Below are 27907 nucleotides of genomic sequence, written 5' to 3'. Positions count from 1 at the left end.
TATGACCCCCTGAATAGCTCCTACCTACATACCTGTCTAAATCTCTTGAATGTTGTTAATGTACCCACCTCTACCACTTTGCCTGGCTGCTCAAACCAGATGTTCATCACCCTCTGTATGAAAGAAGTTGGGTCACTTTTAAATCTCTCCCAGCTGACCTTAAACCTGCATCCTCCAGTTTTTGATTTCATTCCTCCAGGAAGTAGACAGTGTTAATTTCACCCTGTCTATGTCTGCCATGATTTCATACGACTCCATAACTTCACCCCTCAGATTCCTAGGCTCCAATGAACACAGTCCTAGCCTGCCTAAATTTTCCCTATAACTTCGAGTCGTGGCAACAATCTCATAAGTCCACTATGAACTGAAACTTATGGATCACAATTTAACGCAAGGGGTGGGCCATCTCTGGTGTTAGCCATTGCTGTAGCTTGCTCCTTATCCAGGTAAGGTCCTTGGCACTTTGGTGGCCGTCCCACCTACCTTCTGACGCAGCCACATAACACAGTGGCTGAGCTCTGTACATCTCCAGGACAGATGCCAGTCAGGAACCAACCTGCCGTTCGCTACCATTCTCAGAATGCGTTTCTATCTGGGATAACTACGAAAGCAGCCAGAGCTACACTCATTTTTTTGTGTGGGACATGCGCACCTTGAAGGGTTTTGGAAAGCACAACTAGAGATATCCTAGAAGTAAAGGCACATAATCCTGATTACATAAAGACGGTTTCTTCTCAGCAAAGTTCACAGATTTGCTATAACTCAGAGACAGTGCCTCTGCCACTTTTATCCATTAACAACGTGGTTCACACACCCGACAGCAAACTCCCTAAGGCCTCTCTAAACTCTGTACCAACAAGAGGTCTCAGGTTGTGAGAGCAAAGTGGTAACTGGTAAGCGGCTCACTACTGGCACATGTACCAAGCTACGGTGGAAAAACTTAGTTTGGTGTGCCATTCTAAACATAAGTAGTTGGAGGTAGTACGACAGGACAGATTTCAAAATAGAGTGCCACGATACAGATACAGAGAAGCCTCCTTTAGGGAATGTATCCCCTGCTGACTTCCGGAAATGATCGCTCAGGATGGGAAAGGAGCATTTGGGAAGGCATTGGGAACCTTGAGTCCATTTGTTGGGAATACACAAGCCCGGTGTAAACAGCAAGAGAGGATTGGCCCTCCAAAATTATCCTACCGCCTTCCATATCCCAGCTGCAGAGAGTCAGTGAGTCCCATATATTCTTCATCTGCTATCTCAGAACCCACAGAATGAAGTCTCACAGCCCACCATCAGAGGAGAGATCACTCTTTCCACCAGTGCAGTTTTAAATCCCCCTGCTTCACAGAACCAGTTCTCCCACAGTCCGCACGTTGTGATCTTGTCAAGAAGCAGTACGTGCAAGTTTACAGAACTCTCTAATCCAGCACCCGAGCTTCGGAAAGGATTGCCTCAGGTGGGGAGGCACCCCCTGGACCAGTGAAGGGCAGCAGTGGTGTGAGGGTCATTTGTCAGCGTTCAGCCAATTAAACCTGTGCTGTCAGGACAATCCCAGGAATCCCATTCCCCCACAGACTGCCTGTAACCCTTCCTCTCTCACATGCCCATCAGCAGCATCCTGACCGCCCACTTACACTAGAAGTAACTTACAGTGCCAAATCACCTGCCAGCCAGCCAATTTTCAGCACGTGGGGGGAGAAGTAAGTGTGCTCAATGTTGGGGAGGGTGTTGCCTGTATCTGCCACCTTCTGTAGCCTTTTCCACTCCTAGGTGTTGTTATTTGTTAGTTTCCTTACCAAGCTGTGATGCCCCTGTATTATAACTATGGTCTGGTTCAAGAACAGTTAATACCCTTCAACCATCAGACTTCTGAACTGGTATGGATAACTACGAACACTACTCTGAATTGATTCTACAACATACAGACTCGCTTTCAAGGAATCTTTACAACTCCTGCTCTCAGTACTTTTTCTATTTGCACAATTTCCGCTTTAAAACTGTAATCAGCGAGTTTTTGTTTTTGTTGGTCTCCCCCCTCACTGTGAAAGAGAGAAACCTCTCTGTCCCTTTATCAGGGAGGGAGAGAGCCTGCGGTATGTCGAATTGTGAGGTGAACGATTCGCCTTTGTGGTACCGATCTTGGGGACTTTGCTATTGCCTATTTGATGGGGTGATGATGCCCTTTTTTTGTTGAAGTAAGTGGGGGAGAGGGGATTATTGTTTTGCTGCTGCTTCTGCATGGGAGGGGGAGTGGGGGGCTTTGGGATTCTAATTTTTTTTACTGTCGTTCATTCTTTGGGGCACTCTTCTGATTTTATGGATGTCTGCAAAGAACAAGAATTTCAGGTTGTGTATTGTATACATTCCCTGATATTAAATGGACCCGCTGAACTATTAAAGTATTTGTGAAAGGGGAGGGGAGGGGAGAGGGAGAAGGGAGAGGGTGGGGGGTATGGAAATGGGGGAGGGGGAGAGGGAGAGGGAGTGAATTTGTTTTACGTGCGGGTGTCTATCATTCATAAACTACGGACAGACTGCACAAGAAATGTCCAACTAGTTTTACATAGTGCCTTGGTAAGTCCACACTTGGGACTGCCTGCGCAGGATATACTTGTAAATGAGGGACTGGAGCCACAAGTTCACCAGAATCAATCCAGTGAATGCAGAAACTTTCAACAGATTGCCCTATGGCAAAATATGAAGCAGTGAGACTTTACTTTTTTAAATTTAGAAGAAGAGGAGATGATCTTATTGAAACATTTTTAAAAATCCAAACTACTTGGCAGAGTCAACACAGGGGTAATGTTTCGTTGGCTGCACTGGCTGAAAGCAAAACAAGGTGTCAACCATTTTGGTTTCAGATTGGGAGTAACTTCATCCAGTGGCAGTGGACAGAGAATCTTTGGAATTCTCTGCCCAGGAGGCCTGAGGGGTCAGCTACTGTGTACATTTATAAAGAGATTTTTGAGTATTAAATGAACAGTGTCTGTTTAATACAGGAAAGGGCACCATGGTGATAAATCAACTAAGATCTTAATGAATACCTGGCTTTTAAACACGACACATCCATAAGGAAAGAGCAAAGGATGTTTCTTGCAGTGAGCTGAAATACGCAGATACTCAAATCAAACACTCAAAGGCAAGAGCAGCCTCATCGCTTGCAGAATCGCTTTTGCTTCAGCGGACGCAACCGGAGTCCTTAAGCAGATGGTCAGGCATGTGCCCCACTAATTGGAAAATTATCAGGCATGTTACTTTGGATTCTGATTTCATGCTTCCACTGGGCTCGGCAGCAGGTCGCCTCCTGCCTGCATTCGCCAGTGGGAGACTTCAACCAGGAATGAATAAGACTTCAGTTGGAGTATCACATATTTCTTCTGATATGAGCAAAAAGTGTATGAGTTGTAGTAGTAACAGAAGCGTTCAAATTTACTGAAACTACAGACAAGGACAGAGGGTGCCGGGGGAGGACATATCCAACGAAGGAGTTAACAGAAGGAGAAGAAAGTCCTCCTATAGATAAACTGCCTTCCCTACTTGTTATTTTGTGTTCACTGCTCACGTGACACACAAGAGATGGAAGCTAAACCAATCCCCCCCCACCCCCACCCACTGATGCAGAGTTCGTCCAGCAGATTGTTCATTGCTTGAGATCTTCTATCTAATTGAGAGATCAGCGGGGGTTTATTCTACGGTGATAACCTACGGCAACACCAATGAGAGAAGTAGACAATCTGCCAGAATGGTTCTAACCATTCACCTCATATGTATTTGTGTACTGACTTCGATAATAAATGTACTTTGAACCAAGCCTGACCATTCATTCAGCTTGTCCGTCTGACCTCTCAATGTAATCTGTAGAAACCAGCATCTGTCACGCTGAGGTAGGTGCTGATATCCCTGAGGTAGGTTCTGATACCCCTGCGGTTTGTCACTCAGCTTGTGACCTATCTCTGATATAAAATTGGACAGTGGTTGTTGCCACATGCTTGACTCTCTGACCAAACAAGAGTGTTGGCCAGAATCAAATTTATTACCATTTACTGATAAGATGTGAAATATGTTTCTTCGTGACTGCAGTACGGTGTAAAAGACGTTAAATTACAATAAGTAAAGTGAACAAAAGGAATAACAAGGGCGAGTTTGTGGGTTCATGGAGGAGGGGCCAAAATCTGTTATTGAATCACTGAGTTTGAGTTTTCAGGGTCTTGTACCTCCTCCCTGAAGATATTAATGAGAATAAGGCACGTCCGGATGGTAAATGTCTACACGTTCCTGAAGATGTCCTTGGTGGCAGAAGAGTTTTGCTGGCTGAGTCTGCAAGCTCTTGCAAACCTGTGCACTGGGGCCTCTGTACCAGCCAGCGGCAACATCGTGCTGCAAGTATTTTGTCAGGAGAAGGATCCTAAAGGAATTAATATTCCCTTTTCCTTCCTCCAAGTGAAATCACCCACTTGGATCTGCTCATCTCTGTATGGGATGTGCACCGGGAACCTTTCCATGTTGTTGTTACCCTTGGACTGATCAGTAGCTTCCAGGGTTGAGAAATTTACAGTGACATACGTTTGTTGAGTTGTGTGAGAGCGCGCCAAAGGGACACGAGGCAATTGATTAATTCCACAGGGAGATCTAGTTGAGATGACGGACAAGCTCCTTCTAGAAAAGGATGCCCGCTCACAGAATATGGTTTTCGCCTTCTAGTTCTCCCCTCCTGAAGCTGGTTTACCCGCACCTCAGTCCTGATCCGTCACACTTCAGTCAGGATGATGTCAATCTCAAAGTGTCTGTGTGACTGAGGTACAAGAGTAGAGCCGTGATCCACCACAAGAACAGATTAGCAATAGGACAGAGCTTCATCAATGTTCTCAAAGCCTCCTTGAGAAAATGCGGCATCCACTGACCCACGATCAGTCACCGTAGGGAAGCTGCATTTGGGCTGGAAATCAGGACCTTGATTTTATTTAGTAACTGGGGGAGAAGTGCACCACTTCACAAATACCCCACCTCACCAGTCTGTGGAAGAGTGTGTGTAAACCCCACATTTCTCTCCAGTCACCCCGTAAGCCAAAGAACCTGAAAGGTACTCTAAGTTTTAATCCTGAGGAACTGCCCAAGTCCAAGGTCCCATATGGAATTTCTCCTGTCTTATTATGATGTCGGAGAAGATGGCGGTGCGAGGGCAGGATGAATATCTCTCCAGGATAAACATCTGTCATATCTGTCAAGTAGGATGCCGTCCACAATCCTGATTTGATGGGGACGGACGTGAGAAGCACGGAGGAACATCTGGTGAAACTTCTGACATGCCCGTTTCACTGCCCCTGCTACTGTGCGATCGAAAATTTCCAGAGAGGAAGGCCCCGAATCCTCGGTTTTGCCTGTTGCTTGGCGTCCAGGGCCGGGGTTAAGGCACTTGGCAGAGATGGTGCTCGGTGCTCGGTGTCCGAAGGTTGGTCGGAGGCTCAAAGTTTTTCGGACGGCCTCAGAGTTGGCTGTGGTCAGATGCTTCCAGAGGCTGCATCCGGAAGCTTTGCAGCGCTGGAGGTTCATGGCAGGAAGAGTTTTTCTTCCTTCTACCGTCTGCGTGAGATGATGAGCTGTCGGGGACTTTGAGACTTTTTTTTACCGTGCCCATGGTCTGCTTTTATCAAATTATGGTATTGCTTTGCACTGTTGTAACTATATGTTATAATTATGTGGTTTTTGTGTGTCAGTTCGTCTCGGTCTGTCTTGTGTTTCTGTGATATCATACTGGAGGAACATTGTATCATTTCTTAATGCATGCATTAGTAAATGACAATAAACGAGGACTGAGTGTCCTCATAACCTAATATAAGAATCCCCATTAAATTATGGCTAATCTTTCTTTACAATGCAGACTACTTTGCAATCCGCTTCTATGCCTCTTGTTAAAATACTTTCATGTTTTACCTGATTAATGTCCTGGCCCTCCTCTTCTGAATTCTGAACACTTCCCTTATCTCAGACGTATAATGCCTTCTGACAACATTATGATTGAAAAGGTACAGGTTGAGTACCTCTTATCCAAAAATCCAAAACCCAAAATTTTTTTTCGAGCACTGAAATGACGTCACAAATGGAAAATTCCGCAAGGTACTTGGAAGGTTATCAGGTCTCTGCACACCACAGACAGTTCTGCAAAGTGACCTCACACATGGAATGAACAGAAGTTAATAAAAAACAGAAAAACACTATAAAGCGGAAAATGAAGATCTTGATTATGATTGAAAGAGTGGATTGTCAGCATTGGAATAAACATACGCCACCTAACAATATACTGATCATAAAACAAGCAAAGATCTATTATAATGAACTGATAATTGAAGGTAATTGTCAATATTCAGCAGGGTGGTTACGTAATTTAAGAAAAGGCATGGCATTAAATGTTTAAAGGTTTAAAAAAGAAAAATTCATTGATGACTTTGCCAAGAATATCACAGATGAAAATCCACCACCAGAACAAGTTTATAATGCTGATTGTTTTTATACCTTGCATAAAACTTTAAAAAAAATTAAAATCCAAATACAAGGTACTCTATCTTTTTAATCAAAACACAGCGTGTAGGTGGAGACAGAAAGCATGCTGTTGTTGTTCGACAGCTGATTCAGATGCCCTCCTGATGTGTCTGTGCTCCTTTTGTTATGCTGCACACATCATATTAATCATAATTCTTACTGTTAAGTATATATGTGTGATGAACAAGTGTAAGACAAAAACTGCTTACCAGTAGCATGTAAATTCAGAGAAGGAAATTATGACAATCCCAAACTATTTCATTATATATTCCAAAATCTGAAACACTTCCAGCCCCATGCATTTGGGATAAAGGGTACTCATGTTATATTAAAATATCTTTTCCTTAGTTCATACCATCATACCATACTTAGTTCTATTGTGAGCCACACCTGCACCATTCCTCCTGTGGGAAATGTGATTATTCCGACCACTTTGGTAAGGAACCAGCAAAACCATAATCATCTGAGTGGTTGACTTCTTTGTCTATGAAATCAAACTTAATTAATTACACTTGAAAACGAAACACAAATGAAAACCTTTCAATTCTATTCACTGTAAGTATAACATTAAGCTAAATCAAAAGTACTTTTGCCCGATAATTTGGAACATTTTATCGACTTCTGCAACTGGTCTGAATGACGACCAGCAATTTGATAGCAGCAGATCGTGTCTCCATAGAGTAAAATAAAGGCAAGCTTAATTAAATTAAAACAATTGGGGTACTCCATAAGTTAATTTTCATTTAAAGTGGAAGGTGTAAGCTGGTACTTAATCAGGATGAAAATTTTAACCAGCCTTCTTTGAATAGACTATGCTGTTTAATTCAATCTGTGTGACATTTGGTGAATAGCAAGCACACTTAAACCAAATGTTTCTTCAGCTTAATTTAAAATGCACCCAGTGATGCATACAGTCCTGCTAATGTTATTGGAATGCAAATGAAGGGGAATTGGGACCCAGCCCTGCCTCTCCTGCACAAAGAATGAATTTGCCTTGTAATTGTAGCAGGACATCACAGGACTCACATCTGTACTCTTGGGGACAATGGCCCTCTCCATGTGGCCTCATTGAAAATGAATATTTTTGAATATACAACAGGCAGCTTGTAAAGAGAGGCAGAATTGGCTTAAATTTCCTGCATTCACTCCTATTGGAAAATGTTGGCCAAAGCTGGCCAAAGTAAATTGGAAGGAGCTGCTGGCAAGGATGACAGCAGAGCAGCAATGGAGTGAGTTTCTAGGAAATTGAGGAAGGTGAAGGATAGATGTATTCCAAAAACAAAGGAATATTCAAATGGTAAAATAGTACAACCGCGGCTGATGAGGCAAGTTAAAGCTAATGTAAAAGCAAAAAAGAGGACATACAACAAAGCAAAAATTAGTGGGATACAGAGGATTGGAAAGATTTGAAACCGTACGGAGAGCAACTAAAAGAATCATTAGAAATATGAAAGCAAGCTAGCAAACAATATCAAAGTGGATAGTAAAAGCTTTTTCAAGTATGTAAAAATAAAACAGAGATGAGAGTGGATATAAGACCACTAGAAAATGAGGTAGGAGAAATAATAACAGGGGCCAAGGAGGTGGCAGATGAACTAAATGAGTACTCTGCATCAGTTTTCACTGCGGAAGACACTAGCAGTGTGCCAGATGTTGAAGGGTGAGAGAGAAGAGAAGTGAGTGCAGTTACTATTACAAGAGAGAAGATTATCTAAAAGCTGAAAGACCTAAAATACACAAGTCACCCAGGCCAGATGAACTGCAGAAGGTTCTGAAAGAGATAACAGTAGAGATTGTGGTGACATTAGAAATGATATTTCAAAAATCATTGGACTCCGGCATTGGTACCAGAGGATTGGAAAATTGCAAATGTCACTCCGCTCTATAAAAGAGGAAGGCAGCAGAAAGGAAATTATAGACCAGCTAGCCTGACCTCAGAGGTTGGGAAGATGCTGAAGCCAATTGTTAAGCATGAGGTTATGGAGTACTTGGTGATACAGGGCAAGATAGTACAAAGTCATCATGGTTTCCTTAAGGGAAAGTCTCACCTGACAAACCTGTTGGAATTCTTACACCTAGGATAGATAAAGGGGATGCAGTAGATGTTGTATATTTGGACCTTCAGAAGGCCTTTGATGAGGAGCTGCACATGAGACTGCTTGCCAAGTTAAGAGCCCATGGTATTACAGGAAAGCTACTAAAATAGTTAGAGCATTGGCTGATTGGTAGGAGGCATCAATTGGGAATAAAACAATCCTTTTCTGGTTGGCTGCCAGTGACTAGTGGTGTTCCACAGCGATCAGTTTTGAGATTTCTTTTTATGCTGCATATAAGTGATTTAGATGATGGTATAGATGGTTTTGTTGCAAAGTTTGCAGATGATAGGAAGATTGGTGGAGGGGCAGAAAGTGTTGAGGAAGCAGGTAGGCTGCTGAAGGATTTAGGCAGATTAGGAGAATGGGCAAGGGAGTGGTAAATGAAATAAAATTTTGGAAAATGCATGGTCATGTGCTGGAACTTAGAAGTTTAGTGGGATCTTGTTGAAATATTTCGAATGTTCAAAGGTCTAGACAGTGTAGATGTTGAAAGGATGTTTCCCCATAGTGAGGGAGTTTAGCACAAGAGGGCACAACCTCAGGATAGCGGGGCGCCTGTTTAAAACAGAGATGCGGAAGAACTTCTTTAGCTAGAGGCCTTATTACCACAGGCAGCAGTGGAGAGCAGGTCATTGTGTGTATTTAAGGCAGAGCTTGATTGGTTCTTGATTGGACATGGCATCAAAGGTTACAGGGAGAAAGCTGGGGAGTGGAGCTGAGCAGTGGAAAAAGGAACAGCCATGATTGAATGGTGGAGCAGACTCGATGGCCCAAATGGCCTAATTTCTGCTATGTCTTATGGTCATAGATGATTCCAACAGATGATTTTCACTGAATTTTCAGCAAAGAAAATATTTGTCTATGGGCTAACAAATGTGCTCAGTGGCATTAACAAAGGTTCCCAGCTTTGAGTTGTAAGATTTCCTGGAGATTTCTACAAATCCTGGGACTACTTGACCCGCAATCACTCAAGATGGAGAAGTAGCTGAGGAGGGTTGGGAGGGTTGAAAATGGCAGGAGGGTGTAAGCAAGTTCCACCAAACAGTGGGCTGTAATCTCCCCTTTGATGGCAGGCAAGAGCCTGCTCACCAGCAGCAATATGTTCTTGCTATATGTGACCCAGGTATGGTCCCTATCCCACTCCTGTGCTGTGACAATCATCCAAACAATCTTCCGTTTCACCCGGACATCCAAGACAGAATATATTTGCATGGTTTGCAATGTCTAAGACTCCAGAGAAGCATTCCCAGCATTGTCCTTTCCCTGATGGCCACCATTGCATATGGCTGCATCAAGCTGTGCATAGAACTAATGTGCACGAGCACAAAGTATCACTCCAAGCCAAGGTTTTACCTGTCTCCCACATTATGAAGGATGGGTCTAGCCTCATTGTCACACAATTTCCATGTGGTTAGATATTATCTCACCACCTGTCCTTAATGGAGATGTTCATTCAGAGAGCCAAGTAGTTATAGCGCCCAACGGCGACTCCTTGGCTCGCATCTTCGAAAACAATCCTATTTCCATCTTTATTATCTCTATTTTTCCCTTTCAGGGTTCTTTTGAAGACCCTGACCTGGAGTTACACACTAACTACAGGTCTTTGCGGGAATGGGACCCGCTCTTAGGGTTCCACAATCGGCCGCCATTTAGCATGCCAAAGTCTCAGCCCAAGATTTCGGCACGGATTTAGAAGCCTGGGATCTCGAGGAACTGGAGACAGGCGGATCAAGGGTCGGCGTCACCACAGAAGACCTGTGTGTCACTGCGGGAGTCAGACCATCTGCTGTGTGCCTGGGGACCTGGGATCTTTGATCAGGCACAGAGCTCGAAAAAAGCAATGTAACAGACTTTTAACATCGTAAACCAACGAGTTGTTTGTTATGCCTCCCCGCTCGTTGGAAAATGGAATCACCTCTTTCTCCCTTATTAGGAGAGAGGGCCTGCAGCATGTCAAATTATCCGGTGAACAATATAGTCTTTGGGGTAACTGCATGTCTATGTCTTTGCTATTGCTTTGCTCGTGCTTGAGTGCTGGTAGCGGGTGCGCTTTACTTTTGCCAGTGAGGGGAGGGGGGAATTGTTGCTCGCTGCCGCTTATGTATGGGAGGGAGGGGAGTTGGAGGGGCCCTTTGGGGTTCTAACATTTAACTGTCATTCATTCTTGGGACCCTCATCTGTTTTTGTGGATGGCTGTGAAGTAAAAGCATTTCAGGATGTATATTGTATACATATCTGACATTAAATTGTACCTCTGAAAACACCTTTGACCACATCTGTCAGGCAGTGGTCAGCATGGAATGACCCACAGGCTCTGCAGGAGAAGGACATAATGGATCCAGGAGGATGAGTCACTGAGCAGATGTCAAAACCATCTAGTGGAATGGCCCATCACCAGAACTCACCAAGAGCCCACTGGTCTGGGAGTAAAAGGAGGCCTCTGTGAGGTCTTTCCTGCTTGTTCGGAATCTCACTCCAAACAGTCAGTACCCTCGTGAGAGCAGCAACAAGGATGAGGCGATCACCCACCTCTTTGTGGGACTGCACATTTGCAAAGAAGGTCTGGGAAAGGACGTGAGGGTCCTCGCTGGTGTTCATTTCAAGCAGCTCTGTACCGAGGATCTCCGATCTATGGGCTGTTCCCAAGGATGCACACCAAACTTACACTTGAAGTTTATCCCATAGTCTCTCTTATGGAACTGCATCGGGTATCTTCTAATTAATATCAAAGGGCATTCCCCTATCACAGGATGAGTCACCACTTCAATAAATAAAATCTGAGGAAAGCACAATCTGAGAGCAGTCTGTATTTTGTTCCACCATGTAATGTTCATGTACGATCTGCATGAAGTCTTTACTCTACATCCCGACCAATCCCCACCACCACCACACCCTCCGTAACCTTTCAAACCTTACTTTTCAAGAATGGATCAACCTGATATATATTTATTAAAAAATCGACTGCCACTTTCTTTCAAGTTCCAAAGGCAAACACCACTGAGGGAAAATCATTTGCCTTAAAGGAGAACCTCGGATATTTAAACGATGACTCCTAGTACTAAAAGTTCTCACGGGACGTCCTTACCTCATCCCCCTTGCCAAACCCCTCCCCCCAATCTTATGCATTTTAATCAAGTCTTCTATCTCCCTCTCTTTCTCTCACTCACTCTCACAGTCTCAAACTCCTATAGATAGCACCCTGTCCTGTCTAATCTTTCCTCCCGGAACAAACTGTCCATTAAAGGCTTTAGCACGGTAAATCTTCTCTCAACTGTTATCATCCATCATTAATAAGGGGTATTAAGGGAAGAATACATTACAGGGCACTCCAGATGTGGGTACACCAGTGCCCATGACCAAGCACAACTTCCCTACTTCAACATTCAATTTCCTTTGCAAAATATGATAACATAGAAACATAGAAAATAGGTGCAGGAGTAGGCCATTCAGCCCTTCGAGCCTGCACTGCCATTCAGTATGATCATGGCTGATCATCCAACTCAGAACCCTGTACCTGCTTTCTCTCCATACCCCCGATCCCTTTAGCCCCAAGGGCCATATCTAACTTCCTCTTAAGTATAGCCAATGAACCGGCCTCAACTGTTTCCTGCGGCAGAGAATTCCACAGATTCACCACTCTCTGTGTGAAGAAGTTTTTCCTCATTGTTAGCTTACCTAATTACTGGCCACTCTTGCACATCTGCTTCTTAAGGATCATGAACTGGGAGCCTCAAGAGTTTTGAGAGAAAATTATTGTTCAGATAATAAGCTTTTACTTTCCTGCCAAAATGGATAATTTTCCAATTTCTCACATTATAACACACTGGCCAAATCTTTACCCATTCGCTTCAGCGATCCACATCTCATTACAATCTCATGTCCTCTTCATGGCTTGCTTTTTACCTATCTTTGTGTCACGAGCAAAGTTGACATCCGTCAATGTGTGGCTGTGCCAGACTCTGTGTCACAGCACCCTTGACATCTTCTCAACCAGAAAATGATGCCTCCCGTTTGCCAGCCGTTTCAGTGTGTTATTTCACACACCGTGATAACTCAACATAGTTAATGCTTTCTGGAGATCAAAATATCACACTTCTTTGAAGAACTGCAACAAATGGTGAAGCAGTTTACATCCCTTTCATGAACCTCACTGACTGCATCATTACCTTCAATTTTTCCGGTGCTCCACAATAACTTAATAATGGTTTCTAATATCTTCCCAATACCAGAAGTTTAACTAATTAATCTATAGCTCCCAGCTTTTTCTCTTGCTATTTAAATAATCGAATTACATTTACTATCTCCTAATCTAATGGAGCTTTCTGCTAATCGGGGAATTTTGGAAAATTAAAAACAATGCATCAACTATTGCTCAAACCACAATCTGAAACCTTAGGTTATAACCCCTCGCTGTGCTCTGTCTAATCGGCTGAAACATTTCAAGGTGTCAGTTACTCTATCCTTAATTATACACTTCAGCAACTTCCAGAGAGCAGGTGTCATGCTAACTGGACTTCAATTCCCTTTTTTCTCCCTCTTTCCTTCCCCCATTACAGTCCTGTGCAATCCTCCAGTATAAAAGGCTAATACTTTACCAACTGTGGAAGCTAATACATATTTTACATTTCTCGTTACTCAGCACAAGGTCGGTGTCTTGCTTACCTCTGCAGCCTGGCGATCTGACTACCTGTGTTGTCCATTATCACACTGACTCACTAGTTTGGGGTTAGATTTCTGGAAGAAAGTGGTTGCCTGCGTTCCTTCTGTCATGGTGCCCAACTCTCTTCTCCCCCCATCCTTTCCCTTTTATCCCCATCCGCAAACCACCCCATCCCCACAAACCCAACGTATCTACTTTATTTACTACGATACTGGCACAACGACCCAATGGGGCAATGCCAGCTCCTTGCCAAGCAATACCATCAGATACATTCCACTCACCCTATACCACTATCACCCCTCAAACTATCCTCTCTTACACATACCCATCTATTCTTTTTTTTACTGCCATTAGACATCACTAATGGATAATTCACTAACCAACCATTGTGCCAGCACAGCTTTGGCGCTGTGCTCTATAGCTGCTTTTTGGAAGGTAACTTGGCCTCCAAGGCCAAGACCATTAGGAACATCCAGCAATAATAGACAGCAAGGGAGCTCTTTATCCATTCATTCTGACTCACTCAATTGTAATGTCTTGTGTCAGATTCCCATTACGCCCAAAAGTCACCCAACTGGGGCTAGGGCTTTTCTCTTTGGAGCAAAGGAGGATGAGAGGTGACTTGAGTGATGCACAAGATTGGAAGTGGCATAGATAGAGTAGAGGCCAGCACCTTTCTCCCAGGGTGGCAATGACTGATACCAGAGGGAATGCTTTTAAGCTCAGTGTGGAAAGGTTAGGGAAGCTGCCCGAGGTAGGTTTTTCTTTGTACACAGAGCAGTAGGTGGCTGGAACAGACTGCTGGTGCTGCTGGTAAAGGCAGATACATTAGGAACATTTGAGAGGCTCTTAGTTGGATGAAAGAAAAATGGCTATGGGCTATGTAGGATGGAAGGTTTGGGTTGATTGTGGAGTAGGTTTAAAGGAGTGCAAACATGGTAGGCCCGAGGGCCTGTACTGTGCTTTACTGTTCTGTGTGTTCTACAATTTATGTCCAAGTGACAAAGGAAGTAGATGAGAGTGTTCTGACTGTGATGCACTATCCACCTTTTGTACGATGTCCATTGGAAACACCCTTGCCTCTCAATTCAGGTCTTAAGCATATATAAGGGTGACAGTGGAGGGTTATTTTTGTGATTGAAAGCCCGTGTCCAGTAATGGAGCACTTACTGCTTGTTATGTACATTAACAAATTAGATGTTAATGTAAGGAGTGACTAAAGCTGGGATTTCCCATGGCTACCCATTCATTTCTATTCCGACATGTCGGTCCATGGCCTACCTTATGGTCACAATCAGGCCACTTTCAGATTGGAGGAGCAACACTTCATAATCCGTCTGGGTAACCTCTATCTTGATGGCATGTACATCGACTTCTGTAACTTCTGGTAATTTTTTACCCTCTTTTTCCGTTCCCCATACTGATTCCCCTCTTGCCCCTTCTCTTCTCCTCACCTCCCTCTGGTGTCCCTCCTCTTTCTATTTCACCCAAGGTCCACTGTCCTATCCTATCAGATTTCTTCTTCAGTCCTTTATCTCCTCCATCGATCATATTCCAGCTTCTCTCTTCATCCCCTCTCCCCCACCCATCCACCTTCCCCTTCACCTCCTTTCGCCTATCGCCTGCCAGCTTGTACTGCTTCCATTTGCCCCACCTTCTCATTGTAGCTTTTTCCACCTCCCATTCCAGTCCTGATGAAGGGCCTTGGCCTGAAATCCTATTGCTCTCCATAGATGCTGCTTGACCTGCTGAGTTCCTCCGGCACTGTGGGTGTGTTGCTCTGCATTTCCAGCACCTGCAAAATCTCTTGTGTTTGTGATTTTACATTTTGCACATCAGATAACACAAAAAAGTGTGTCTGTTGTGGATATTAAGAAGGATGGGTTCAGGCTACTGAAAGATATGCACCATTTGGTTAGCTGGGTAGAGCAAGGGCAGATAGAATTTAATCTTGATAAGTGTAAAGTCATGGACTTTAGGAATGACACAAGGAATGATAGGACAATATGGAGTACTGAAGAACAGAGGAATCTCAGTATGCAAGTCCAAATAACCTAAATGATAACAGATAAGTAAAGAAGATGTATATGGAACCCTCGAGTCATTAGTCAGAGCATCAAGCAGAACAACAGGGAATCACTATGGTACAGCTTAATAAACCACAAGACCACATCTGGGATATTGTGTGCAGGTCTGAATATCATGCAACAGGTAGGATAAGATTTGCTGAAAAAGCTACAAAGCTGATTTACCTGGGATGGAGTGTTTCAGTTTGTAGGGAGACTAGACAGGCTGGGCTTTGCTTTCCTTGGAGTGGAAAAGGCCGAGGGGTTGCCTGACAGAGGTTACAAAGTAATGAACAGCAGAGATAAGGTAGGAAGTTGTTGTATTTTCCCATTAGCAAAAATATCTATAAGCATACGCTTACGGTAAGAAGCAAGAGGTTTAGAGGAGAATTAAACAGGGAAAAATTCACCCAGAGGCAGAGACTGTAACAATCTTTAAGGAATATCTTGATGAGCACTATGTCACCAGGGCAATGAAAGCTATGGCCCACGAACAGATTCAGATTCATGTACATTGAAACATACAGCGAAATGCATCTTTTTTGTTAACTACTAATGGCTAATGGGATCATTATTGATGGTCAGCTTGGAACACAAGACACAGGAGCAGAATTAGGCCATTCAGCCCATCAAGCCTGCTCCACTATTCCATCATGGCTGATTTATTATCCCTCTTAACACTGTTCTCCTGCCTTCTCCCCATAACCTTTGACCCCCTTCCTAATCAATAACCTATCAACCTCCATTTTAAATATACCCAAATATTGGGCGGTGCATTGAGTTTAAAGGTAGGGATGTCATGTTACAGCTGCATCAAACTTTGATCAGACTATGCTTGAAAGATAGTGTGCAGTTTTGGTCGCTACATTACAGGAAGGATGTCAAGGCTTTGGAGCAGATGCAGGAGAGGTTCACCTGGATATTGTCTGGGTGAGGGAGTATTAGCTCTAAGGGGGGGTAGCTATAAGAGACAGTTAGGCTGAAGGGTCTGTTTCTATATTGCGTGACACCTGGAGAAAAAGGAAACACACACAAACACGCGCGCACGCACTCGCATGTGCTAAATGTGAAAACTCCAGAGAAAACACCTCAGTTCATCAATGAACATAGTAAGTCAACTCTACCATTTGTGGGAAATTAGAGGCAGATTTATGCACAGTGAACTCTAACAAATATGAAAGAATAAATATTCTTCCCAGGAGAATTCTCCAGCTTCTTAGAAACAGGACAGTCGGATGGAATCCTTTACACCAGCTGTTTCTGGTCATCTGAAAGGTGTTTTCTTCGACAGGGCATTATACTGGTGCTAGAGAATCTCTGGATTTATCAAATGAAGTGTGACAAATTGAGATGTTCCAAAAATCAACAATTAGGATTAGAAAGTGATTCGCACTCATTCACAAATCCCAGTAAAGGCTGGCTGGTATAATGAGCCCGCAGATCAGCTTTTAAGATTTGTTGCAGTCAAGTGGCTAAAGCCCCATAATGAAATCCTGAAAGAATTTTCTTCTAAGAGACTGCAGGGTTCTCAAATGCAACAAGCAGCATTTAATTTGCTGTTTAAATGACATCACCAAGTAATAACAATCAGGAAGAGAAAGTCAATGTACTCAGTGAAAAAGACTCACGCTCAGCGTGCTGGAAGTAGTTACCCTCTGGAGTTGGAGCCTTAAGCACTCGCATTTAATCTGTGCAATATAAAACAGTTTCTCAAGTACCTTTTGTAATAGATTTAAAGAACAATTATAGAATCTGCAATTCTATGCTCAGAACTGACTGAAGACTTGAATCTAGTAGGCTCACTCATTGTTACTTAATATTAAGTGAGACCTGGGGAACAGACACCAAAGATAAGTGAATAAGTAGCCAGGCAGAGGGAGAAAATTTGCTTTCTTCATAAATTGAAAAGGGCGAGTGCAGTGGGTATTTTCTAAAGGCAATATCAATAGTAGGGTGGACTTGGTGAGTTGGATCACAGTGGTTTCTACCTCAAAAACCTCTATAGTTATACCATGGAGAGTATTCTGACAGGCTGCATCACCGTCTGGTATGGCGGAGCTACTGCGCAGGACCAAAAGAAGCTGCAGAAGGTTGTAAATCTAGTCGGCTCCATCTTGGGCAAGAGCCTACAAAGTACCCACGACATTTTCAGGGAGTGATGTCTCACAAAGGCAGCAACCATTATTAAGGACCTCTAGCACCCAGGGCATGCCCTTTTCTCAATGTTACCATCAGGTAGGAGGTACAGAAGCCTGAAGGTACACACTCAGCAATTCAGAAACAGCTTCTTCCCCTCTGCCATCCGATTCCTAAATGGACGTTGAATCTTTGGACACTACCTCACTTTTAAAAAAAATATACAGTATTTCTATTTTTGCATGTTTTCTAAAATCTATTCAATATATGTATACTGCATTTGATTTACTTGTTCTTTATTATTATTCATTTTAAAAAACAATTCTCTCTGTTAGATTATGCATTGTATTGAACAGCTGCTGCTGCGAAGTTATCAAATTTCACGTCACATGCTGGTGATAATAAACCTGATTCTGATTCTGCTGTTCCAGGAACTCGGATTCTGTTTAGCCAAGGTTCCATATTTCCTGTTTCACAATTTTAAACCCAAGCTCTTCCCTCCACCCCCCCATAAGTTAGAGTGGGTGGCCTAATGTGAGCACCGAGACGGATCCAGTTTAATTAAAGTTCCCAGCTTTGCTGCTGCATCAAGCAACTGTGTCACAAAATGCATTCATGGAGCCAGTCTGTGCCTGCTTTCCTGACTGCTACTTCCATCCAATAACAGACACAAGCTGGATTAGCACTGGTGAGACCTGACGCAGATTGGGGCACCGTTTTGTTGAGCACCTCCACTCTGTCCACTGCAAAAGGCAGGATCTCCCCATGGCAACCCATTTCAATCTGACTTGCAATTTCCATTCTGATGTGTCTGTGCTAGGCCTCCTCTACTGCCATGATGAGACCAAACACAAGTTGCAGGAGCTCCAACTCATAATCTGAGTAGCATCCCACCTGATGGCATGAACATCGATTTCTCTAACTCTCTATAATTTCTTCCCCCCCCCCCAGCCCCCTTTTGCCATTCCCCTCCTAGTTCCCCTCTTCCGTCCCTTTCTTTTATGCTTCACTATCCTCTCCTATGAGATTCCTTCTCTTTAGCCTTTTACCTCTTCCACCAATCATATCCCAGCTTCCTACTTCATCCCTCTCCTCCTCCCCCTCAACTTACCCATCGCCCGTCAGCTTGTACTCCTCTCCTTCCCCCAACTTCTTATTCTGGCTTCTTCTGCTTTCCTTTCCAGTCCTGATAAAGGGTCTCTGTCAGAAGCATCAACTGTTTATTCCCTTCCATAGATGCTGCCTGACCTGCTGAGTTTCCCTGACACTTTGCATCTGTCAATCTAGGTTTGAAGGATTCGGTGTTTCTTCATATTTGATTATCGGGCTGTGGACACTGGAAAAAAATCCCAGCGCATTTCATGAAAGGAAGAATGCAGGAACAGATCTTCACTCAGCACGGGTGTGACGTCGAGTGTACTGTCTGAGAGGGCAGTGGGAGCAGATACAAGAGGGGCCTTCAAAAGAAAACAGGATGAGAAAGGTGTGCTGGAAAGTTCAGGGCTGCTACAAAGGTTGGCTGGGCTGAATGACTCTCCACCTAGCTGCTCAGAGGATCCAACAAGAATGAATTCTGCTCCAGAAGAGCAGACACTCAAAGCATTGGTCAAAAACTCTGCAACATTAGTAAGATATGAGGTGCAGGTTGGAAGAACACTAAATATTTAACAACAGTTCAAGTTCTTAAACTCATTCTGCTGTTCAGCTGGATCATAACAATCTTATGTTCTTTCATCTTACCTGACATCCTCATGACTTCAGCCAATGAAACGTACTAATCTCCAATCTGATTTAGAGACATCAGGGGGGAAAGAGGACTAACTATTTACGCAGCCACTTGTGGTAGAGTATCTCCTAGCATTAGTCCTGACCAACTAAGTTTAAGGTCATGACCCTTTGCTCAAGGTTGCTGAAGCAGGGAGTACAAGGCGGTGTGCCCACAGAGTGTTGCTCTTCCAGGGGTACGAGGTTCCAAGTTACCTTCCACCTTGCCACCAGGGAGAAATAAGTCAGTCAGCAGATATGAGACAAGTAAATACCTGCTGGTTCTAAGAGATCTGGATCTTGGGGAAAAAAAAGACAGCATAATTTGGAAAGAAATTATCTGACTTGATAAAACAAACTCAGAAGTTACTATATGGAGAAGGAATCACTTTCACCTGGGCTGTCAACAATTTCTCCTTTTCTTGTCAAACCCCCAATCCAGTAATTACACTCAGACGCTGGGAGTAAAGTGCTCACATCACTCACTTCAATTACTAGATTAAAACCTCCCTTAGTGCAAGGATATAGTGTATTTTGTTGTCTGAAATAGTATTTCAGGTTGTGAGTTTAACCCTGAGTTGAGTTCAAATGTTTTGCAGAAAGCTAATAGTGCTCCCGGCAGTAATCGCTTGAAACCCTTAGGATATTTATAAAAGGCAGTGCTGTATTATGTGCAAGAATTGTCTTCCTACCGTCTGCAGTGTATTTTGAGGTGAAGTTTTTAAATATAGAATAGACTTTCTCCTGCATCCATCTTTTCTTTCTGGCCCCTGTGAAAGTAAGTTGAGCTAAGACCAGAAGAGTACAGGATGAGCTTCTAGAAGTACTGGAGCAGAAGTGCGAGGGTGATTGATAAGTTCATGGCCTAAGGTAGACGGAGTCAATTTTAGAAAACCTAGCACCTTTATTTTTCAACATCATCCCCTCCTACATTTACACACTTCGTCCAGTGGCCGTGGAGATACAGATCTTGGACCTCTAGAAAGAGTCCAGAGCAGGGGTGATTGATAAGTTCGTGGTCTAAGGTAGAAGGAAATGAGTTATTCCTTCTACCTTAGGCCACAAACTTATCAATCACCCTCGTAGGTCACTCTTCCCTTCTAGTCAGCCCAGCCATGCAACAATACCACATTTATTTTAACTCTAGCCTGCAACACTTAACCCCCTTACCACTCAAGAACCAAACAAGATCTGTCTTAAATACACTCTGGACACCCGGGTGTATCAATAATACCAAGGACCCAAGGCGAGAGCGTGCCTGCCTGGGGGGAAGGTACAAGAATGAGAATTCGCACAGTATGGAAACAGGCTCTTCAGCCCACTGAGTTCTTGCTGACTACCATGCACCAGTCAACATGAATCCCAATTTATTCTCCCATTTTCCTATCAATTCCCTCCATGTTCTACCATAAACGTAGTGTAGAATCCCAGGGAGTGGTTGACATGATCTATCTGGGTGCTTGTAAGGGGAAGCCGAGGGGTAAGGGATTACAGGTTGAGTCAGTGTAATGAGGCAGTGGCGGGAGGAGAGAGGGGAAGTGTTAAGCAGAATGAAATGATTCTGTGCTGGAGTTCAAAGTTCACCAATGTGCATCTCTTTCCTCATTCGAGGCTCAGATATCTACCTGCACCCACGACAATAGGCCGAACTGTTGCCAACACAAACTCTCACACCTATGAACATTTTCAAATGTGAAGTTGCTCTGCTAATCTACTTTGCAACCTTGCCAACGAAACAGCCTGACTGCCAGTGTTCAGCCTGAGCCACCTGGTTCACTCTTAACCCATACTGTGATACATATTGCAGATTAGTGGGATGAATTTAATCCACTGAGTTGTCCTTTGTAGTTTTCAAAGGTCTGAAACTCTTTTATGCTTTTCCCCAGAGCTACAACGCTTCAGCTAAATCTTACTGTCTGACCACGTGCAGTCTACTTAATTTCCTGGATACACTGATGCCATAACGATGGTGCTGTTTGTCGATTAAAACAATCTCTCCCCAGGAGAACCTTACTGGGGGGAGGGAAGGGCAAAAAAAACTGAAAAAGTGATTTAGGATTGAGAGCAGGAGGTTTAACTTCCCAGAGGGCTGGGAATCTGCAGAATGGTAATCAGAAATGGTGAATAAAACTGTGTCAAAGTTGAGGATTAGATGTTGGTTTGCACAGGATGTGTGTGGACGGACAGGAACACCGCACTGTGGAAAAGGAACAGCTAAGGTTCATGGGATGCAACAAATGGCTTCTGTGTTGTGAATTTTCTTTGTTTTACTATCTTTTCAGCAGTAAAATCTATATTAGGCATTAAAAAAAAATCAATTATTTGCATTTCTAAAAGAAAAATTGCTGGGGGGGAGGGGGGGAGTTTGTTGAAGTTACTCATATTTTCCTCTCATGATTGAATGATAAAATTAACAACAGAGATTAAAGATTAAAATGTATCAATCCAATAATTTGCACTTTTAACCATGTAAGGACACTGTAAGAGCAATATAAAATGGTACTTAAACTAGTGACTACAAATTGAGTCAAGGAGCAAGGATTTACAGGTGGAGAAATGGCCAGAGAGATTGAGGGGGGTATTTCCAAATCTTGGGTAGGGCAGCTGAAGGCATGGCATCAGTCTGAGAAATCAAATCTTCCTTAACTTTTAAAAGTTTAGAGGACTTGGTGATTATAGGACCAAATGCCCAGATGTCACAAACTCCTCCATGCAGACATTTCAACTGTGAGCTAATCGTGGCATTGGTCACTTCCTGCTAAGTTATATGTGCTATATGTTCCTTGTGCTATGTGTGACTGTTGGCACTGTGTTTTGTACCTTGGCCCTGGAGGAACGCTGTTTCGTTTAGCTGTATTCATGGGTATGGTTGACTGATAATTAAACTTGAACTTGAACTTTCAGTCACCTGCCCTGTGTCAGCTGACAATGTTGGTGCCCATCCCAGTAACACTGCCAGGAACTGTGCCCACTGTGGGACAGGCAGAACAATATCCTGACAGCCAGACCCAGAACGCCCCAGCTACCGAGAAACCTTCTCTTTCTAACATGCGGCATTACAGAATGCAGGAGCGTCTCTGACTTACACAGGCCCACACTCCCTTCCCTGTTCTTACCCGGTCACTCCTGCAGCATTTGGCATCTCCTCCTGATCTCCTGGGTGGAAAGACTGAATAAAACATCCTGCACCAGAATCAACCTCAACAGTAACGTAGCATCTGAGTTTGGAGTTCAATTCCAGCGTCGTCTACGAGGAGTTTGAATGTTTTTCCCATGACCAGATGGGTTTCCTCTGGGTGCTCAGTGTTCCTCCCACAGTCCAAAAACATACCAGTTAGTAGGTTAATTGATCATTGTTAATTGTCCTGTGATAAGTCAGTGGGTCACCGGACGGTGCAGCACATTGGGTTGGTAGGACCTGTTCCACTCTGTATCTATCAATCAATAAATAACCTGCTTAATTAATTAGTTCTACCATTATGGTTAAGATCTAAGCCCTGACTCTCTTGGTGGGCAGCTCATACAACAGCATTGAGCTGTGAGTCCAAACTTTCATCAAAGCCAATTCATTTTGGTTTATCCTGACTGACAAAAAATTTGCACAATTTGGAGTAAATTGTTCAAAGTGGGGAACTTGCCAGCCATTCACTGTTGTGATGTGTTTTTGTACTCTGATTATATATTTTGTAGTTGCTTATGCCGTAGGAAGCCAATTGGTGTGTAGACTCTACGGCAGCTCGCAGGAGATTCTCATCAGTCCCATTCCCCCGCTTATTTTCTGTGACCCAATACCAATTGTCTGAGGTCAATAGGCTCTTGGTCATGTGTTACTGGGAGAAGGGGGGAGAATGGGGTTGAAAAGAGCATCAGCCATGATTGAAAAATGCAACAGAATCAAAGGACCAAATGGCCCAATCCGGCTGCTTTACCTTATGGCCTTATGATCAAGAATTACCGTCATCCAGGTCATGCCCTCTTCTCACGGCTCCCGTCAAGACAGGACAGAAACCAGAAGGCCCACACACCATCAGGTTCAAGAACAATTCATTTTCTTTCATCAGGTTCTTGAACCAACCAGCACAACCCAAATCACCAGCTCAGCAACTGAACAGCCTGCTCACCTTTTGTACTACAATAGACTTGTCTTTGATTGTATCTTATTTTTGCACTAAGATCTTACAGTCCTTATCTCATGGTATGGTATATTTTCACAGATTTTATATGTTATTATTTTCTGTATGTTGGCTGTCCCTCTGTGCCTGTAATGCCACTTCAAGTAAGTGGTTCATTGTACCTGTAACTCACTGTACTTGCACATGAGACAATAAACTTGACTTGATTCATGCAGAACACCTATCACATACCCATGAGCCCAACTCTCCTACCTGGTTGGACCAGGGACAATCTGCAGTGGTCAGTTAGCCTACGGCATGCTCTAGGACTGCGAGGGTGGTGGGGTGGAATAGAATTCACGTAATCACACAGGAAAACTGTGCAAACTCCACACAGTCAGTACCAAAGGCCCAGGTTCAACCTGAGTCATTCACTGCTGCACAACTGCACCATGAAAAGCCCTGGAACAGATTTCTCCCCACCTTTCCCCAAAGTCTAAGATGTCAGAGAGAATTATGCCAGATATAATTAAATGTTCACCTCAGAATTCCATTGGGATTCATCGACTTTTGGATGCTGTTATTGCAGTTCAGGAACTAAAAGTTTGGAAGCCCTTCATTCATTTGAAAGCACCTGATGGGTAAGGATGGACAGGAAACATTTTAATAGAAGCGTATAAAGCAGTGGGAGGTCTCAGCCTGTCAAATAGAAAGGGTCTATTTCCCTTACAGAGAAATTAGTAATGAGGGGTCACAAATTAAGCTCAATCGGTAGGAGGAGGAGAGTGGAATTGAGCAAAGAGATATTTCATCGAACAAATGGTGATGGGGACCTCATTACATTTATAAAATATCTGAATTTCCACAGAGCTTTAAGTTACAGGTCTATGAAGTGGAGGAAGGTGGGGGTTGGTGTGATGTTTATGCCAGCATGGGCATGGTGGGTCAAATGGCCCAATAGTGAGGCCATTTGACCCACCATGCCCATGCTGGCATAAACATCACACCAAACCCACCTCCCTGCACTTCATCCATAGACCTGTAGCTTAAATTTGCTATAAATTTCCAAGACACCTTTGAACTCTGAATTAGAGCTGCCAGTAGAGATCAAAAGATACAATTAGGTCGGATGAACCTATTGGGAACTCGTGTACTTTTTCCAACCAAAATTGCCGAAAGTGAAGATAGGATCAGTTTCAATATGGATGAATGAATTCCGGAGGGGTTTCACACTGAAATTATTTCCATCAGATTTTAACGGATGTATTTACCTGTTGATGGATTTCTGTACAACACACTCAGCCACATCCAAAGCAAAATGCCCAAAACTAAAGAAATGCACTGCTCATCTTTCTGTGATGGGTTGGGACTTCCCCAGGCTCTGGGGAAACTGACATGCTTCTCTGGCCGAGCATTTGAGACACCGGTGAAAAATGGGGGAAGACAGCGGATTAATACGGTGGGGGGAGGGGAAGGAGGGTAGCTGGAAGGTGATAGGCGATGCCAGGTGGGTAGGAAAGGTAAAGAGCTGGAGAAGAAGGAACCTGATAGGAGCGGAGAGTGGTCCATGGGAGAAAGGGAAAAGAGGGCGCAGGTGATAGGCAGGTGAGAAAAGGTAAAGGGCCAGAATGGAGAATAGAAGAGGGGAGGGAAAGGGATTTTTTTTTTTTAAAACTAGGGCGCAAAAATTGATATTCATGCCATCAAGTTGGAGGCTACCCATACAGAATGTCAGGTGTTGCTCCTCTACCCTGACGCTGGCCTCATCTTGGCACAAGAGGACGCCATGGACCGACTTGTCAGAACAGGAATGAGAATCAAATTTAAAATGTCTGGCCACCGGGAAGTTCCGATTTTGGCAGACGGTGCAGAGGTGCTCGACGAAGTGGTCCCCTGATTTACGAAGGGTCTCACCAATGTGGAGCAGGCTGCATCGGGAGCACCGGACACGGTAGACGACCCAGTAGCTTCACAGGCGAAGTGTTGCCTCACATGGGAGGACTGTTTGGGGTCCTGAATAGGGGTGAGGGACAGGGTGAATGGAGAGGTGCAGCATTTTGGCTGCTTGGAGGGATGACCACCGGGAGGGAGATCAGTGTGGAGGGACAAATGGACAAGGGAATCACAGATCCCTGCATAAAGCAGGGTGGGGCGGGGTGTGGAATAAAACAACCTGGCATGACCTAATAATGGAATTTGGAGAGTTCATAGTTACTGCCTATATTGTTGTTAGATCTAACTTGCTCCAGAATAGCACTGTGGGAGCAATTTCACCAGTGAAACAGTACAACAAAAATATGTAGATATGTTGGTACACAGCAGAATTTTTGTGCACAATAATGTCACAAATATCCACTGCTCAGCTATCCAGTTGATTGTATGTGTAAGCTGCAAATCTCCCAACACTTTTACAGGTCCCACTGTTGTTATGGCAACAGTACACAAACAATTTGGTTACCTAAATAAAATAATTACATTGAAAACTGTGGGAGCCCTTTGAGTATAATCCCTATTCAAGATGTACAGTAGTTTGATTGAAAAGACACTGAATTACTAGACATACACATGTGATGTGTTGTTACGTGCATACATAATAAAGAACTTCAGTTCCCAGTGTGTAATGGGGCAGTCCAGGGGAAACGGGAAGTGATGTTGGTGAGCTGGTTGCACACGCTCGTGTCAAGCTGAAGCCATTTCTGTAAAAAAACGTGTTAGTTCTACCCATACTAAGTTTGTCTTTCATCAAGAACAAACATAACGCACACTGTGCTGAGAATCACAGTATGTGTTGAAATTTGACTACCATGCCCCATTAGATTCATACAGCAGCGATTTGTCTCAGCACTACAGGATGTGGGGACGTGAACCTCCAGCAAGAAAAGCTGAGAATGTTCAGCCAGGAGTTTCGCTGCCCTGCAGAAACAGGAAGGGTAAAGGCACACACCTGATGCATTCAGAGAGAATGATCGAGTACCGAATGAGTGATTTGGCAAAACAGGCTGATGTCAGTTTTTTTGAGAACCCTCCAACCAGATCCACACCTCTGCTCATATTCTACAGCCAATTTGTGTTTACGTTTAGCTCACCCCTTTGAAAGATGTGGCTAAAGCTTCTTTCACCACCCTGTTCCAGATCACTGCCCCTAGTCCTTCAGCCAATTCTGGTAAATCGCTGCCCATTCAGTAGCTGGCAGCAAATCCTCCAGATGAACAGAGAACTCAGTGACAAGTCAGAATCCACAACAGCAAGGCGAAAATGACCAGCTATTCTTTTCTCAGTGCTGTAAGGACAAATGTGGACTACCATAAATCAGATAATTGTCAGCAATTCTTCCTCATGCAAGACAAAATGTCCCACCACAGGATAAGTGCAGAATTCTGAGCGATTACTATCATTTCAAAGGTGTATGGGAAGTCCCAGAGTGAGGGTAGCTGACAGGCCTCGTACCCCAGTCAGATAGGGACGTGCCTGCCCTAGAACGCAAAGTCAACTCTGGTGGACTGGGCAGATGAGATCTGCAATGAGATCCAATGGGCTGGAAGACGGTTCTGCAGTGTTTCGTGGACGGCGAAGGGCACGACAAGGCACAGAAGATGTCATGGTCCTCCACTGCAACCAAGGAGGACCCCAGTTTGTGACGACCAACCATGCCATAGGGCCCAGACTTCTGAGGTCGAGAGAAATGCATTGCCCCACTGCAACTTAAAACTTTCCACTTTAAAACTCTCCCGCACAGGTCTCCTCTTATCGTTGGATATGACAGACAACCAATGCTACCTTTTCAAAGGTCCCATCTTTCAGATGAGAGTAAAGATCTTAATGGAAGATTTCATTGCACAGACGGAATGAAGCAGAGAGGTGTTGCACCTTGAACAGGCAGAGAAAACAGACTGTTTCATCTAAGCCTCACACCATTCTGACTTGGAAGTATTTCACTGGCCTGGCAGGCTCTGCCAGCAGTAACACAGAAGCACATTCACGAGGGCTGCGGTGGTTCAAGCTTCACCTTCCAAACAGGAACGGGCAAAACATCTCACAGGCCACATCACAAACAAGTAATCAAAAGTCTCAGTTCATCTGAAATTTTGGGTTTTGCTGTGCACCAACTAGAGTAGAGGTTCCCAACCTGAGGTCCATGGTTACATCGGTTAATAACATAGACATACAGCGCATTACAGGCCCTTTGGCCTACTATGTTGTGCCAACCGTGTAACCTCCTCTGGAAACTGCCTAGAATTTCCCAATCGCATAGCCCTCTATTTTTCTAAGCTCCATGTCCCTATCTAAGAGTCTCTTAAAAGACCCTATTGTATCTGCCTCCACCACTTCGCTGGCAGTGCATTCAATGCACCCACCACTGTGTGAAAAACTTACCCCTGACATCCCCTTGGTACCTATTTCCAAGCACCTTTAAACTATGCCCCCTAATGTTAGCCATTTCAGCCTTGGGAAAAAGCCCCTGGCTATCCACATGATCAATGCCCCTCATCATCTTATACACCTCTATCAGGTCACATCTCATCCTCTGTCACTCTAAGT

At 43.9% G+C, this 27907-nt stretch overlaps 1 protein-coding gene across 11 annotated transcripts in view; it reads right to left on the bottom strand.

Moving 5' to 3' along the window:
* The window catches only part of LOC132392110 (leucine zipper putative tumor suppressor 1-like), a 79455-nt gene that overhangs the window by 31871 nt on the left and 19677 nt on the right, over positions 1–27907 (bottom strand). The window contains exon 2 of one of the 11 annotated variants that reach the window (XM_059965974.1): positions 23910–24002. The exons of 9 other annotated variants lie outside the window; for them this stretch is intronic. The gene's annotated coding sequence lies outside the window, so the exon portion shown is untranslated. Of the gene's footprint in view, positions 1–6924; positions 6946–23909; positions 24003–27907 lie in introns of those variants that run through there. One more of the 11 variants, XM_059966015.1, reaches the window with a different exon arrangement.

Source organism: Hypanus sabinus, chromosome 1, assembly GCF_030144855.1.
Source record: "Hypanus sabinus isolate sHypSab1 chromosome 1, sHypSab1.hap1, whole genome shotgun sequence".
NCBI lineage: Eukaryota > Metazoa > Chordata > Chondrichthyes > Myliobatiformes > Dasyatidae > Hypanus > Hypanus sabinus.
The sequence above is the reverse complement of the archived record's forward strand: the minus strand, read 5'-3'. Positions and strand labels throughout refer to the sequence as shown.